The following is a 15,324-nucleotide window of genomic DNA, read 5'->3' as shown; positions in this document are numbered from 1 at the left end:
CCGCCCAAATTCACCGGATTTCAAGCTTCCTGGCCGGCAGGCCCATCAGCAAGAGCGGTCTAGGAGGTTCTCCGGGAGAACCGCCTTGGTCGTGTGGCGGAAGATGACCGAGGCCCACTCGAAACTTAGACGGTGTGGGGCCATCACCGCCGCGCTCTAGTGGGGATCGAACTTCCGCTGAGGAGAAGTTTGGTCCCATCCCAAAAGACGAGTAGTAATTTCCCGACTACAGCCGAGCCGACATCGCCGGATACCAGGTTCCGGACCCAACAAAACATTCCATTCCATCGCTAAACAAATAAACGGATCTGTTCAGGACCACCGTTCCATTTTCAGGGCTACTATACGGTTCTAACACATCCCGTCGAAGAAATTAGGCGACAACGGAAAGCGATAAAAAATATTATTTAGATATAAATACCGTACATTTTATCGAACATGATTTCGTTTTTACAAAACGGCTAATTCTAATTTTACAAGTTTTTGACTTACCATTATATTTGATCTGGTGGATAAAACGGCTACAACCACATATATTGAAATATTATAAAAAGCAAATACTGCTACTCGAGCGTGATATTTCATTTTTAATGAAAAAAGCATCGATGGTATAATTGCATATCTAGTATAAAAATGATTAAACAAACGTTCCCATCTGAATGCGTTTTTTACTTCAGAAAAATATTCATTCAAATCGTTATGTAGCGATCTTAATTTCCCTATAAATTGTGACGGTGTATCGTGCTCTAACGTGCCTCGTCTAATATTTACCGTGAACGTACTCAGTAAATGATGCAAAATTTTTAACCTTTTTTGTAAACCTGTTAAAAATACTACATTCAATATGAAACTCATGTGAGCTGGATAAGTCAATAAAGAAAGAAACAAACCTTTTTGAAGCACGTAATAAATTTTAAAATGCATGTAGTCTAGGTAAGCGCATATTAATGTAAATGCTAAGATGATTGTTAATAAAGCGAAATTAAAACATTTATCGTATTTGTTCTCAAAAAAACTATTTACATTGTAGGAAGGAAAATACCATTGCACTTTTTTATCAAATCTTTCGATTTTTATAAAAATATTATTAATATTCTTAAACAATGGTATAAGTGATAGCTGTTGTAAAATTATATTCAACGAATAGAAAATCTATTAATTTAGAATTCTGACTGTAAATGGTATGTTTATATGTGCCGATGAAATATCTTGGAAAGTACGAGATGGAAAAAATTACACGTAAAATTAAATAGGAATACCAAAATTCATAACACTTCCAGTCGTATCTGAAAAATCCGAATTCGGTTCTTGTTACTTTTAGCGGAAGGAAACCAAAAAATGTAAAAAACTTCAATACTATTTGAATTGAGTTATATAAAAACGAATCTGAGTCGGTCATTTTCTACTGTCCGACATTACAATTTTTAATATTGTATAAAATAATTTGTATTTAAAATATTGTATAAAATTTTTAATAATGTATAAAAGTGATTATGTTTTTAACATTGACGAAATAAAATGTATCTTTTGAAACGACTATATTCCATATATTCTGCAATCACAAGCTTAAGTGTACGACTACTTGTCAAATAATAAAATAAAGTATAAAATATAGAACTAATTATACTTTATAAAATATCCATTAAGGGGAAAGATCAATTATACAATTTATCTTTTACATTAAACCTTTTCGATAATAATTTACATATTTGTACTGTTATATAACTTAATGAAATGAATTACAAATTTGTAAAAATAAAGTAAAAAGAATTACATACAAATATTTGAAGATACTATACTCAAGCTGACAGGAAAATAAAGGATAATTCAGTTCAAATTGAATAAAAGAAAATCATTGATTTACTGAAGGTAAGTGGTGCGAGAAGTTTTTATCCCATTTTAAGACCACTTATAAAACTAATCAAATTTAATTTCATTCTCTTTGCATATTTAGGTTATCTGCAAGTTCTGTAACCGTATAAAAGAATAAAAATATATTTAGATGAAAGTAGAACAATAAAAAAAAATTGTTCAGCGACTCAGCCAAGCAAAAAATCTGGCTGAAATATTAGTTGATAGAATAAAATATTTTATTTAATCTACTTCCCCTTTCAGAGAAAACACTGCATGAAACAAAGTTGAAATCTACCGTAAAGTAAATAAATAATAAATGAAATGAAGATTCAAGAATATATTCTGATCAGCACGTAAAATTTCATTTATTATAGATAAAGGCAATACAAGACAAAAAAAATATTAATATATATAAAACATTATTGAACACTAAAACAAGTTAATGTATTTAATTTTTAGATGAAAGTCTATGCGATTCATGTTTATGGACCCAGATAATAATTTTACAGCCTATTTTTTTATATTAAAACCTTGATCTGACTTCTGTAGGAAGTTCCAACATATGATATTACAATTTATACAAGAATATTACATGCATGATATTATTTTTTAAAAACAAAACATGGTTATCGTTTTTTTTATGGATCAAGTACTGTAATATTAAATCGAGGCAAACATCAAATTGTTTACAAAGGTAATCGATTTGATCTTCGCAGGAGAACTTGTCATCTTATAAAACGCCCAGAAATTTTGCTTCGCTGGAACAGAAAAAACAGCTTTATTATTGAAAGGAATTTTCTACACGCGAATAGTGAGGTTACGTCTACCTGAGAAGCCAGATTCAAATCTAAATATGATTGTATCCGTATTCAAGGTTAGATGTTCACAATCCATCCAGTGAATAAATTTTTGAGCTGTTATCGCAATATTTTTCATTCGTTTAAATATTATCTTTATGTATAATACAGTCTTTTCGTCTTCGAAAAATGTTAAAATCAATGGTTCAACATTTCTTGGTTACTTCTAGTAAGACTATAAGTTTTTAAAGGCACATTCCCTGAGGCACGCTGCGTTCTATTTCTTTAAGCGAGAAGTAAATTTTACACGTCTCTTATAAAAAAAAGAAGAAATTTCGACGACTAGTTTGCTACTTGTAATGGATAATTTTAGGTGATTTTAGTTGCTCCTGGGACACCATAATTGCAAATATTTTTCACCAGAAAAGATATGAAACTAATTCGAATGCTTTAGTCAGATTGCAAAAAATTTTAAATGAATTTTTCTCATATCTACGAAATTTAAACTATTTATTCCAAGACTGGGAAATAGCTGTCTGTTGATAGTTTTTCCTAATGCTTTGCTGAAATTTTGTTAGTACTATTTTTTTCAAGAAGATTTAAACGCTATTAATCATAATTTTACGAATACTTCAGAAATTGCTTACGTTAATGAAATTGGCTTACAATTTTGTAAATTTCCGAAACTTTCTGAAGTAGGGAATAACCACAAAAATATTAAGGCAGCCGGGAAATACTCTTTCCTGAAATATTCTTTATTCGCATTTGCAACTCAGGTTATTATAGCCACTATTAGTTCTTTTTATTCACTAGCAGGATTATAGTCAATACCCGCTGAATATTTGCTGTTTATATTTAAAATACAATTTTTCCCTTCCTAGCTACAAAGAGGAAATACAAGTACCGATTCAACAAGAAAATCTGCTTCGATTAAAAAAATAAATCGACATTGTATTATTTAAAGAAATGGATTCGATTAATTCCAAAGGCTTTTATTCTTTTGCGAGGTGATTTTTTAAAGCGATTTTAATGTTCTCTGGTCAAAATCCAATTTTATTTATCCTGGTAATGTAATTAGACTCGATTTAAAGATTTAGATTACAGACAATTTGGATTATTTACAGGAAATGGATAGTAAATCTTACCGAAAATGGATTAACTGTCAAAATGAATAAATCTGTCAACTCCCCGCAGCAGTTCAGGTGGAAACTTTTATAGATCGGCCTTGTAGAAACGTTTAACAAGTGCTTGGAAAAAATAGGGATTACGATGTTATAATTGTACCCGACTCTTTAACTTCCGACCTACAGACGGGAGATATTTGCGTGTTCGGCATACCATAGTTGTTAAAGGCTATGAATGCGGCTGTTTATAATTACTTAAAAATTACAAGCGAGTCAAATCACTGTAACGTAAAATGGTATAAGAGCTTGGCGTCGTTGTGGAAAAGGTCATTATTACTTCAGAAGATGACCAAGAAATAACAACCAATATCCCTACATTTCACAGCAGTAACCGTGAAATACTCGATGTTGCAAACAAGGAGCACGAGTAGAAAAAGCTGTACGAATCTGCGGTTGAACTTATAAATTAAAATTTCCCACAGTGGATGGGCAGAAGCAACGATTGACTGTTTTCTTTTTTTGCCAGTTCTAAAACGTCTCAATACGATCCTATCTATGTCGGTTGTAATACGGAGCTGCCTCAAGCATTGAAACGTACAGTAATAAAGTGAAAATAAGCAACTAAATAAGGATAAATGTTTTCAGCTGTCAATTCTCCCTTACCTTTATGACCCAACGGGTAATAGAAATTACAAAGACACTTGGCCGCAAAAGTACGAACATGTTCTGAACATGGAGGGTATGAAATACCGATCTCCGTTTACGATATAGATAAATTTGAGCAGCAGAACTCGGATTTAACTATATTTGTGTATTTTTACGATGTAGTTGGCATATACGATTACTAACCGGGTGGTAATACAGTCATAAAAGATATATTTCGAGCTAGAAGTGTGTACATTCATCGAAAGTCTGACGACCGCGAGATGAAACGTATTGTAAATTTGATCCTGATTAATTTGTCTACACAACGCAGGCATTTCACACTGATAAATACAAAGTGCGGAATAAATGGCATGTCTAGACCGTCGAGTGGAGTGACAAAGTAACCGATGCCGTCGAATATTGTCCCTTCTGCATTCACAGATTCTGCTTCAATAAACACCGCGTAAATGTAAAAGTCAACCCGGCCAAACATATCGAATTTTGTCGGTAAATAAAGTACAACGCATATTGATGCCGCGACCATTCTACGTAACTATGAGGGGTGGGTCGGTTAGAGAAGATGAAGTAGAATTTACAAAATATAATCCCACACTACTTCCCGTTTGCGATATATTTCAGAATATGGAAAAGTTCTACCTATCGGATACAGATTTATTTTTATCGACGAAAATGGGAAGTATTACAAACGAGAGAGTAATCACGTTCAGGAAGGGGAAGATACCATAAGGAATAGCCTTTGTACATAGATAAAAGGGATAAGGTGATCGAAAATCTTTATCACATATTTGAGATCTAAAAAGCGAATTGGAACCGCAGATACTGAAGAATAAAAGCAATAAGTTTACAAATGATCAGCTCACAAATTATTATATTTAAAATGAACGCGTGCTGTTCCACTGTACCCGTTACAGTCGAGGTTTACGTGGAGCGATCCGATATCTTTACCTATAGTAAAATAACATTAGGCGGTTTAGTTGGTTTTGACGTAATTTTTATTGTATTTACTTATTTTTGAGAAACAAGGTAGTAGTGTTGCTGAGTTTGTTCTACTCTTAACGGTACCTATATTTTTCCATTTTGATCTGAATTTAAGAAAGTGAAATTCCGTTTTGAATTCTTTGTTTTGAAAAATGTCGCGTCTCTTCACTCGTGCAGAATATGCCGATATGATTTTTAGTGTACAGCATTTTCGGTGGAAGTGCTACAGTTGCGGTGGAAGGATACGGGTGTAGTTATCCTGTATGAGTATTTCCAAACTACAAAGTGTTTTGTAGAATGTTTTATAATATTCGTAAGAACGATACACTTCCCCGCGTTTATGTTTCATCAGAACGTCAACCGGTACGTGGTGATGAAAAGATTCTTCAGGTGGGACAATTTAGTCCTACACCGAGCAGGCGAAGAGTTTTTTCACGACTCATTATTTTACAAAGTACCGTGTGGTGGTCACTGCATGCTCACGGACTGCTTCCTTACCGCATTCATGAAGTTCAACCCCTCCTGCTAGGTGACCGTGACGCATGACTGCAGTTTTTTCAATAGGTTAATAACAATCACCTATAATTTTGTTCATACTATTTCGGCCGTAGATACTTCTTCTCGTAATGGCATAAACAACTCACGGAATTCGCATCGCTGGTCTGAAGAAGACTCACCTTCTTTGCTTGAATCCAGTACGGTTTTCCAATCCGGCTACGATTTTCGGTTAACGTTTGATGTGCCGAGGTCGACGACCAAATAACATGCCTTTCATGTTAGAACGATGACTCTTGGGGAGAAATTATCATTTTTTAATGATAAATTTCTTACAACCCCTGATGGAATCTCACTGATGAAACTAATTGAAATGTAGTAACGACTTGAGGGAGCAACAACACATTTAAGGAATGAAGGAAGACAACCTTTAGATGAAAGATTTATTAGTAAAAGAAATGGACGTACAGGGCCGGAAAATATTCCACGTAGATAAACGGACCTTACTCTTATTACAGTTTATGAGAATGGATGAAATGCTAGGGTAGATTGGCGAAAGAAATAGGAAACGAGGTGAAAAGGGCATCGATGTCAGTGATGGAATTTTCGAACATTTGTTATAAAATAATACACTATAATCTGTATTGAATATTCCTTTTTAAATCAATTATAATATGTAAAATTTTCAAAGGTCTAACTTTATTATCCTTATAAAAAGCGGTTTTAAAACTTGCAAATTCGTAAGATTTTTCTATTAAGTTTTATTCTGTTTTGTTATTAATAGTAGATGTTGAATTTTTTTTATTTTTTCTTAAACTTTATTACATCAATTACCCGAAAATTAAGTTCTCTAAGATTTGGGAAATAACATTTTTCCGTTTATTAGTCATTTAATAAAATTTGTATTGTACTTCAAAACCGAAAAAAGTGTTTTTCGTCACCGAATTGTTCTAAGTTTGATATTATGAAAATTAGGGAAGATACAATAGGCACGTGTTTTATTTGATCTCTGGAAATAAAAAATATAATAAGTCATAAAGCTCACCTCTTATAGAACGCCTAAAAGTTACGGAGAACTCATTTCACCGGGTGAACTGAAATCCTGGCTAAATTTTTCTCCAGCCATAAATCGAAAACAAATCGCCTGCCGATATCTGTTTGTGTAATTTTTATAATGTATTACCCCGGCCCTCGGAGCAGGACTACTGCTAGCCTCTAAATCGTTCTGCTTAATTTAGTCATTTATTAATACTAATGCAAGCACCCAAATTAAACTTGATATGATAATTTTATTATTCACTTCAATAGATAAATTAAGAAACATTGTTAATCGATCATTTTCTTTCTACTTTTAAGTCGGATAACTGAACTTGATGATTATTTTTCTCCAGACTGGTAACGACTATAAAATCTTATATTAAATATTTTGAAATAAAATTTTTTATAATTGTTTTTTATATTGTATGTATGTTTTAACTGTATTTTATTTTATTTTATAAAATAAAATAGAGTCAACCGGCACAACGAGGTGGTTACTTAACCAAAAAAAAAGCAGTGACGATAGTTTACCATCGACCGTAGAGAATTATAATTTTTTTAACGGAGAAATACACCTTAAAAATGTTTTTATTCAATTTTCACAATTGTAAAAATATTTTAACGATAAAACAACGAACATAAATCAATCTATACAAGTGAAAATTAAGCTACGCATACATATAGTTCTAATAATTAAATTTTACTAAAAAACCCGTACTGAGCACAGCCAGTACTTACTTCTTATTGCTGGTGATATTACAAAACGTTAATTATTCATTCATACTTTACGTTTAAGCTAAACATAGAATTAATTTGAGCTTTGTAAAGCGACTTGTTTATTTTCTTTAAGTTTTAATTTTTCTTACTATATTTACATTTTTTTGACTTGGTTTATTAAACTCTATCGAAATAATTCTTCACGCTACACTATATATTTAAAAAAAAAAGTTAATTTGACCAACGTAAATTTATCATTTGTTATACCATAGCCATCGGAGCAGGACTGTCCCAATAACCACCAGAAGCCAACTTATTCATTTAATCATCTATCTTTTTTTTTAAATTTCAAAATTAAACATTTTTATAAATTTTTCTTTTAGTCTCAATATTAATGATTATAATTAAATTACTTTTTTAAAAATTCAACCAGTTTTATACACGATTTAATATCTGTTTATTATTATTGTTTTATAATATCGTTAATTTTATGTCGTTTTGTTTGGGTAATATTTAAAATTTATCATCAGCACAACAACCCATTTTTTAATTAAAACAGAGGTTTTTAATTTTGAAAACTTATACTTGTGTTCAGTTTATGCTAGAGAAATGTCATCTATTTTACGTCCTCCTGAAAGAGGGATCTCAAATTTTATCGTAGGAAATATAGGGGCTATTTTTTTAGAAGCTGGGTGCCCTTGATATTCTATAGCTGGTAAACGGGTTTCGTAATTTACAGCTGACTATCGACTTATTAAAATAAGCGAGGTACACTTAAGTATTTGTACAAAAAAAAAGACGTTGAGCAATCCTTTTTTGAACGAAAATTACCTTATTCAAATAGGAAACCGGCAGAAAAAAATGTTATCAAATTACCAAAAAATATTATTTTTTTTTAATCCATATTTTTAAAGAATTGAATGTCACCATCAAAAAAAAAAAGAAAAAAAGGAACAAAATATCCATAAACCATTAAAAACAATTTACTATAAACTACAAGATATGACCAAATAATTACAGAGATATTTGGGTTAGAAAATTTAAAATACTTAAATATAATTCTCATAAATATAAACGCTAGAATAACATAACGTGCTAGAAAATCATATTTCTAGCATGCCAAAGTAGCAATTAAATAAATCGTTCATTTGTTATTTTATTCATCAGACAAAAAAAATGTCAAATTCAGAAATCTAGACAAATGGTGGGACAATAGAAAATAGAAATAGAAAAAGCAAGCTTGAATTTCGTAAATCGAATAATACGGTTAAAAAATGATAAGCATTTTAAATTTTAACATAATCAAACAAGTACAGCTATATCTAATTTTAATAAACGACTTTTAAAGGTTAAAAGCTTATTCGGTAAAAGTAATGAAGAAATAAAATTTAAAACAAAAACTACTAATTAATAGATCGAGACAAAATATTTATAGATACAGAAGAGATATTACACTGTTGAAAGCAATAATTGCAAAATTATTAAAAAAATAAAAAAATTACTCTAACGCTAAAAAAATATTATACGTATTTCTCCCATCTACTTGTTGCAATTATAGTTCACTCTAATTTAATAATACTTTACTCGATATACATTTACTCGTTCATTACCATTATACTCCTTACAAAAGAAATGTGCATGGAGATTTAGTCAAGCAATTATATTTATATAAAAATGTCATACTTAATGTATTTTACACTTAATATTCTTTGCAAATATTAAAGAGCGTTTTTTTAATATAAATGTGTTTTTACCGTCTTAAAAATGATGAATAATTTATTCCTAAATCGGCGTAATTCATAATTACGTATCGATAAATGAATGCTACATAAAATGTATATGTATATCTATAGTGGTTACGTATATATTATAGGTTAGACGTGATACAAGATAGAAAGAAAAAAAGGAAATATTTACGCGCATGATATAAATTACTAAATATATTATTAAAAAAATTATTTCTCCTATTCTCATTATCACGAACATATTTATTAACGAAGATATGCATAATATGGCTACAGGAATCAAATCGAATGCGCCTTCGTATTTTTATAATTCAGTACAGTTTGTTATCAAAATGTATCAGATTACAGGTTTGCTTCCTTTAAAAGAAACTACATCTGAATTTGGATATTACACTTATGACATCAAATGCAAAAAATATATGTTTTCACAAATTATCTGCTTAGTATTATACTGTTTAGTAATCGTTTACAATTATACACATCTAAATGTACAAAATATTATATCGCCGGGTAATATTATTAATTGGAGTCATTTGTTTCTTTTATTTTTACTGCACATGACGTTAATCGCTTTTTATAGAAATTTTCATAAAATACTGATAAGTTTTGATTTGTTTGATAAGAATGTGACAACCGGTTTCCGGTTTAAACACTATAAATATTTCGAAAATGAACAAAATAGAAACATCAATGGAACGTTAGGTTTTTTAATATTTCCTCTTCTTTTATTATATTGTCCGCTATGGTACATTAAAACAGGCGTCGTCGGTACGATTTACTTTTTGTTAAATGGAATACTTGAATTTATTCCGTTTCATTTCAATTCGATATTGATAATTTCAATAATAAGAGGTATAACTAATCGAGTAAACATAATTCGCGATTTATCAAAACAATTTTCCATGGATATTAAATATGGAACGTTCAAAAACCGTTCTCCTTCAAAGTTTATTGAAAAAATAAGACATTCCCATCACGATTTAATACTTTGTCTAAGAGCAATGAATGACTCGTACTCACCGTTCAATTCGTTCATGGAATTTTTTATCACATTCGAAATAATTATTTCAATGTTAGCGATAATTACGGACGATTATATGTATGCAAAATTATTATATACAATATCCGTGTTTTATAATACGACTGTATATTCAGTTATAGCGATTCTTGCTACGAAGCAAAAAAATACGGTAAGTACTTTGTTTCAGTTGTTATATTAATGTATTTTATTCCGCAGAGAATTGTAAAAATTGCTATGCGATTGAATTAGAAAAATCAGAATACGGTGTTAAAGAGTATTAAGTGAATAATAAAAACCACATGTAAATAGTAAAATAATTTCTATTTTATTAATATTAATAATACATTTTTTCGCGTTTTACCACGGAACCTTACTGAAATACTAAACTTTACTTGTATTTATTAATTTTGACTAAGCTAAATTTAAGTAATATGAATCAAAAATGTCGTCAAAATGACAGAACATTTAATATTATTTATGTAAATAAAACAATAATATAAGATAATTTAATCCAATGTTAAATCATTAAAATCCAATGTTTAATTGTTTAATTATCCAATGTTAAATCATCAATGTATCATTAAAAGATTTGTTATTAAAATGAAAAGTTACTTTATCTATCCCAGTAAATCTTAAATAAGTATATTCTTAAGAACTTCATTATAATATTTTTCTTTCATCATTACAGGCTATAAATACAAATTGTTTTTTATAGAACTGGAAAAAAATGACTAGTGTTAACTGCAGACCAGATAATTTAAATTTTTTCCAGCTACAAAACGAACTGGAAGATAAATTAACAACAGAATATTGTTCGGAAAGAATGTATAAATTTCTAGAGTTTTCTTAATACCCCTGATAATAATAAATAATATTTTTACGTATCGATTTTGCTTTGTTAACACGATGCAATCAACATTATAAAGAAAAAACTTAGAGGAGAATAATAGAACAGAGGGAAAGCTGAACGTAAATGAGAGAATACTCGTAGGAAGTAAATATGTATTAAACAATAATTAATTTCAAAATTATGGATTATATATATTTTTGCTGAAGAGTAACACCCGAAAATGTAATGAAAAAAAATTGCTATCTTTTGACAAGTATGGGTTTGATTTTTTATGTATCTTTAAGTATTAGTAAAATTGAGCTTAAAAATTCATAAAATGAGATCTCAGAATTAATGTCACTTTTAATAATTACATTTTTCACAAGCCAAAAATGGTTCGCATGTTTGAAATGAAATTGTTAATATTCAAAGAACTTAAGTCAAGTTTCTAAGATTTATTAAAACTATTTTTATGTATAGTTCTACATTGATATCCTTAAAAGAAACCATCAGAATTTTGAAGTATACGTATAAATAATAGTGAATTTACCCGTCGTATTGTTTTATTTTTTACCTTAAGTTCCTTAAAGTACATTAATGGTTTAATATACGTATGCTGAGAAACGTTTTTAAAGAATCAAATTCGGATTTTTTTAATTTTTTGCTTATACCTGTGTATTAAACCAGATTTTCAATTTACGTTCATCGACATCAGTAATTTTTGTATTATTGTATAATTTTTGGAAAAAATATATGCGGTTTAATAGATTTTTATTTCGTATTTTGAATTTAGTATATAATCTTAAAACAATCTAAAAAAAATTTAAATAATAAAATTTGACTGTTTTCTGTTGTTTGAGGTTCGAGAAATCATAAAAGAATTATTCAAAATGAACACCGCACTCATTGATCAAGAACTACACAATGAGGTAAATGTTTATCCGTGCTTTCTATAAAAATCGCTTAACTAATATTTCGTATTGATTATGAATTTTTACATTTTTTACATGTAATTCTACGACTTCGTGGAATTTTCGTCGTTCTAATACTTGGAAACAGCATATCTTACACTTTCTTTTTAGGATCTTTTTTTGAATGGTTTCAAACGATCACATTCTACCTTTTTCAGACCCGAGTTTCTTCTTTAATTTAGTAATATCATTCATTCATAATGTCTGTAAGCATCCTCATCCTTCATCCTCATTACCTCTTTTTCTTTCGATTATCCTGAATGAGTTTTATCTGCAAACAATATTTCAATAATGAATTCTCCAAGAAATATATTTTCCACTTTAATATCGTCTTCAAAAATGATCAGTTTTGTTCTTTCTCCTTATACCGAAATGCAGCTGCAGCATTTCGGTAATGCATAGTTTTTGGAATAAATTCTGCTCGATAAAAATCTGTGTTGTTTGGGTGTATAAAAACGGTATTCTGTTATTTTATGTGCTTATTGTATATAGCAAGTATTATTTTAAATTTGCATTTGTGGTATACACCAGAGGAAGATATAATAGTATCTGTTTACTAGAATAATTTCCAGTGGTGAAGAACAATGAAAAATAGTAATCTGTGTAACTGTACAGAAAATGCAGGGCGAGGTACTAAAGGAAAGGGAAACTAATATTTTAGAATTTTACACTAACTAAAATCTAATGATTTAGATCGCTTAAATCATAATCGATGGTAATTATTTTTTATTCTTCATATTTTTTTTTTCTTTTGCTGAATTTCTTTACTTACAAGCAGTTTCTATATTGAAGCTGTAAGTCGTTTGACAGACTGTCACTTGAAAGAGGATCATCCAATCATAATCTTCAACAAGTACAAAAACCATTAATATGATAAATACAAGATAAATACTACGAATAAGTTAGTAACTATGAAATAACGTAATGTTTGAGCCTTAAAATATGGTTAAATGTCTTCATATCATAATCAAGTCGGGTACGTAAGTATAACAAAATAAATAAAACATTAACTTTAAAACGACCATAGATAAATAATAAACGTGAGCATCGATATATATGAATAATCGAAAATAAAACAAAAATAATTATAAGAAATGTTACGGCCAACAAACCGGATCATCATAACGGTTCATCAACCAGATGAAGTACATGGACTCTTTTCAGCCTCCTAACGTCCTCAAGGCTGTCTAGTAAATTCAAAGGTAGATGATTAATAGGTTTCTCCAATCTTTTTTTTTTTTTTTTTTTTTTTTTTTCTTTTCTTTACTTTAAACCCCCTCTGGCGACCGGTTCAGCAATCAAGCATACGCAGTCACCAGAGGGCGCCGTGGCAGTAGTCTCTGCCCATCCTGTCTACTCCGCAAAGCGAGTTTCCCAACGGGGTCCCCCCAGCATCATCAGACGCATGGACCACCATTTCAGCGGCCCATACGCCTTCCGCCGAGAGGCTACCCTTCCCAGCCCTATCCTAAATGCAATAGCCAGGCAGTTCACTTGACTATCACATCGCGACCTCTCATACCACAAGGGTCCCTCATGCTATCATCGGAGCACCCCGACCCACACAACTTGCGTGTAGGCCAGGGCTACCTAGACATGAAGGCTACCTTCCGTGCCCTAACGGCGCCACGTTTCATCATTCTTTTAATATGCCTTCCCCTCTGCTCCCTCCTGGGAGTGGCATTAGACTCTAATAGGCCTCCCCACCTACCGGCTATATACCGGCATGGCAGGTCAACCTACCGGTTCCGCTCTTTTGAGAGGTTGGTTCATTTTTTTTTTTTTTTTCCCCAACCATCTTCCGCCCACAAATCCATGTGACCCTAACAGCAACCACTGTAGAATCCGGCATTCAACAGCATATAGCCTCAATTGAGGCACACAAAATCTGACAAAAAGACACAATATAAAGAAACAAAATATAATAGAACAAAATTACACAAAACCAACACCACAGCATCCACATGCACCAGGCGGCAGCATCACGTCAGTCCGCGCCCCACTCAACGTAATCTTGACCCTTTCTTCTAAGGCCCTCCGCCGCCAAACCCGCAACCGCCCTCCAGTCTCCCAAGCTGCGGAGCATGAAAGCAAGCAGCGTGACCGCGCACATACCAGCACGCCTCCTCGCATCCTCCCATCTGGGGCACGCAAAGAAGGTGTGTTCCGCCGTATCAACCTCCCCGCAGTAAAAACAGTTCGGGAATTCGCGCCGGTGGAACCTGTGGAGGTATCCACCGAATTCCCCATGACCGGAGAGAAGTTGACATAGGTAATGGTCAACATCCCCATGCCCTCTCCCCAGCCACTCCTGCAGCCGTGGGATGAGTCGCCTAGTCCACGCCCCTGTGTGCGCTCTCTCCCAGCTGTACTGCCAGTCCTGAACCATGAGGGCCTTCGAGTCTTTCTTGATCATCCCCTCGTAGACCCTCCGCAGGTGCAGTGCCCGTAAGCGAATTGGCGGGACGCCCGCCAAGACGTGCGCCGCCCCAACCGACACGGTCCTGTACGCAGCCGGTATCCTGATGGCAGCCCGCCGCTGCAGCGAGGCCAGCTTGCGTTCATTCCGCTTGACCTCCAGCGCCTCACACCAGATCGGCGCAGCATACAGCAGCACAGATGTCGCAGCCGTCATCAGGACCCTGCGTTTCGCCATCCGTGGCCCGTCCCTAGCACCCATCAGCATACCCAGGGAGGTGACCACCCGTTCCGCCTTAGCCGTAACTTCAGCCACGTGCCGATTGAATTTGCCGGACCTTTCCAGCCACACACCCAGATACTTCACCGCCGGGGACTCAGCCACACGGGTGCCCCGGACGATCAACTCGATCATTCTCAACCGACGCCGACCAACCACCGCAACAAGTTGTGTCTTGTCGGCCGCCAGTTCCAGCCCTCGAGTCCTCAGCCATTCATCTATCTGGGCCACCGCCGCAGAGGCAAGCGCCTCCACCTCCGCCTCCGAGCGCCCACTCACCACCAACGCCAAGTCATCGGCGTAAGCTACCACCGACGTATTACCCCGGAACCCCAGCCGCAGAACCCCTTCAAAGGCTAGATTCCATAGCAAGGGCCCCAGCACGGATCCC

This window comes from Lycorma delicatula, chromosome 1 (genome assembly GCF_047948215.1).
Source record: "Lycorma delicatula isolate Av1 chromosome 1, ASM4794821v1, whole genome shotgun sequence".
Taxonomy (NCBI): domain Eukaryota; kingdom Metazoa; phylum Arthropoda; class Insecta; order Hemiptera; family Fulgoridae; genus Lycorma; species Lycorma delicatula.
This window is presented reverse-complemented; position numbering follows the sequence as displayed.